The sequence below is a fragment of the Arachis hypogaea genome, chromosome 10, assembly GCF_003086295.3.
Source record: "Arachis hypogaea cultivar Tifrunner chromosome 10, arahy.Tifrunner.gnm2.J5K5, whole genome shotgun sequence".
Classification (NCBI taxonomy): domain Eukaryota; kingdom Viridiplantae; phylum Streptophyta; class Magnoliopsida; order Fabales; family Fabaceae; genus Arachis; species Arachis hypogaea.
Window position 1 is genome coordinate 63,546,025 of NC_092045.1, and position 2,747 is coordinate 63,548,771.

At 43.4% G+C, this 2,747-nt stretch overlaps 1 non-coding gene across 1 annotated transcript; it reads left to right on the plus strand.

Annotated features, from left to right (window-relative positions):
* Positions 1–2,176: 2,176 nt before the first annotated feature.
* LOC112719455 (small nucleolar RNA R71) lies at positions 2,177–2,284 on the plus strand. The gene has a single exon (XR_003161756.1). It is a non-coding gene; the product is annotated as a small nucleolar RNA R71 (small nucleolar RNA).
* Positions 2,285–2,747: the final 463 nt, after the last annotated feature.

Consider the following 2,747-nt stretch of genomic DNA (forward strand, 5'->3'; position numbering starts at 1 on the left):
GAGAGAATGGTGGGGTAGGTGGGGATCCTGTGGGGTCCACAGATCCTGAGGTGTCAAGAAAAAGTCATCCCTGCACCAAATGGCAAGCAAAATTGCGTTTTTAGCCCTTTCTGGCGTTAAACGCCGGGCTGGTGCCCATTTCTGGCGTTTAACGCCAGCTTCTTGCCCTTTTCTGGCGTTTAACGCCAGTCTGGTGCCCCTTTCTGGCGTTAAACGCCCAGAATGGTGCCAGACTGGGCGTTAAACGCCCAACAGCTAGCCTCACTGGCGTTTAAATGCCAGTGGGTTCTTCCTCCAGGGTGTGATGTTTTTCTTTCTGTTTTTCATTCTGTTTTTGCTTTTTTCATTGATTTTGTGACTTCTCATGATCATCAACCTACAAAAGACATAAAATAACAAAGGAAAATAGTCAAAATATAATATTGGGTTGCCTCCCAACAAGCGCTTCTTTAATGTCAGTAGCTTGACAGTGGGCTCTCATGGAGCCTCAGAAATGCTCAGAGCCATGTTGGAACCTCCCAACACCAAACTTAGAGTTTGAATGTGGGGGTTCAACACCAAACTTAGAAGTTGGTTGTGGCCTCCCAACACCAAACTTAGAGTTTGACTGTGGGGGCTCTGTTTGGCTCTGTTTTGAGAGAAGCTCTTCATGCTTCCTCTCCATGATGACAGAGGGATATCCTTGAGCCTCAAACACCAAGGATTCTTCATTCACTTGAATGATCAACTCTCCTCTATCAACATCAATCACAGCCCTTGCTGTGGCTAGGAAGGGTCTGCCAAGGATGATGGATTCATCCATGCACTTCCCAGTCTCTAGGACTATGAAATCAGTAGGGATGTAATGGTCTTTAACTTTAACCAGAACATCCTCTACAAGTCCATAGGCTTGTTTTCTTGAATTGTCTGCCATCTCTAGTGAGATTTTTGCAGTTTGCACCTCAGAGATCCCTAATTTCTCCATTACAGAGAGAGGCATGAGGTTTACACTTGACCCTAAGTCACACAAGGCCTTCTTGAAGGTCATGGTGCCTATGGTACAAGGTATTGAAAACTTCCCAGGATCCTGTCTCTTTTGAGGCAGTTTCTGCCTAGACAAGTCATCCAGTTCTTTGGTGAGCAAAGTGGGTTCATCCTCCCAAGTCTCATTTCCAAATAACTTGTCATTCAACTTCATGATTGCTCCAAGGTATTTAGCAACTTGCTCTTCAGTGACATACTCATCCTCTTCAGAGGAAGAATACTCATCAGATCTCATGAATGGCAGAAGTATGTCCAATGGAATCTCTATGGTCTCATTTTGAGCCTCAGATTCCCATGGTTCCTCATTGGGGAACTCATTGGAGGCCAGTGGATGTCCATTGAGGTCTTCCTCAGTGGCGTTCACTACCTCTCCTTCCTCCCAAAATTTGGCCATGTTGATGGCCTTGCACTCTCCTTTTGGATTTTCTTCTGTATTGCTTGGAAGAGTACTAGGAGGGAGTTCAGTAATTCTCTTGCTCAGCTGACCCACTTGTCCCTCCAAATTTCTAATGGAAGACCTTGTTTTAGTCATGAAACTTTGAGTGGTTTTGATTAGATCAGAGACCATGGTTGCTAAGTCAGAGTTATTCTGCTTAGAACTCTCTGTCTGTTGCTGAGAAGATGATGGAAAAGGCTTGCTATTGCTAAACCTGTTTCTTCCACCATTATTATTGTTGAAACCTTGTTGAGGTCTCTGTTGATCCTTCCATGAGAAATTTGGATGATTTCTCCATGACGGATTATAGGTGTTTCCCTAGGATTCTCCCATGTAATTCACCTCTTCCATTGAAGGGTTCTCAGGATCATAAGCTTCTTCCTCAGATGAAGCTTCCTTAGTACTGCTTGGTCCATTTTGCATTCCAGACAGACTTTGAGAAATCATATTGACTTGTTGGGTCAATATTTTGTTCTGAGCCAATATGGCATTCAGAGTGTCAATTTCAAGAACTCCTTTCTTCTGACTAGTCCCATTGTTCACAGGATTTCTTTCAGAAGTGTACATGAATTGGTTATTTGCAACCATTTCAATCAGCTCTTAAGCTTCTGTAGGCGTCTTCTTTAGATGAAGAGATCCTCCAGCAGAGCTATCCAAATACATCTTGGATAGTTCAGACAGACCATCATGGAAAATACCTATGATGCTCCATTCAGAAAGCATATCAGATGGACACTTTCTGATTAATTGTTTGTATCTTTCCCAAGCTTCATAGAGGGATTCTCCTTCCTTCTGTCTGAAGGTTTGGACTTCTACTCTAAGCTTACTCAATTTTTGAGGTGGAAAGAACTTTGCCAAGAAGGCATTGACTAGCTTTTCCCAAGAGTCCAGGCTTTCTTTAGGTTGTGAGTCCAACCATGTCCTAGCTCTGTCCCTTACAGCAAAAGGGAATAGCATAAGTCTATAGACCTCAGGGTCAACCCCATTAGTCTTGACTGTGTCACAGATTTGCAAGAATTCAGCTAAAAACTGATGAGGATCTTCCAATGGAAGTCCATGGAACTTGCAATTCTGTTGCATTAGAGAAACTAATTGAGGCTTAAGCTCAAAGTTGTTTGCTCCAATGGCAGGGATAGAGATGCTTCTCCCATAGAAGTCGGGAGTAGGTGCAGTAAAGTCACCCAGCACCTTCCTTGTATTGTTGGCATTGTTGTTGTTTTCGGCTGCCATGGGTTCTTCTTCTTTGAAGATTTCTGTTAGGTCCTCTACAGAGAGTTGTGCTTTGGCT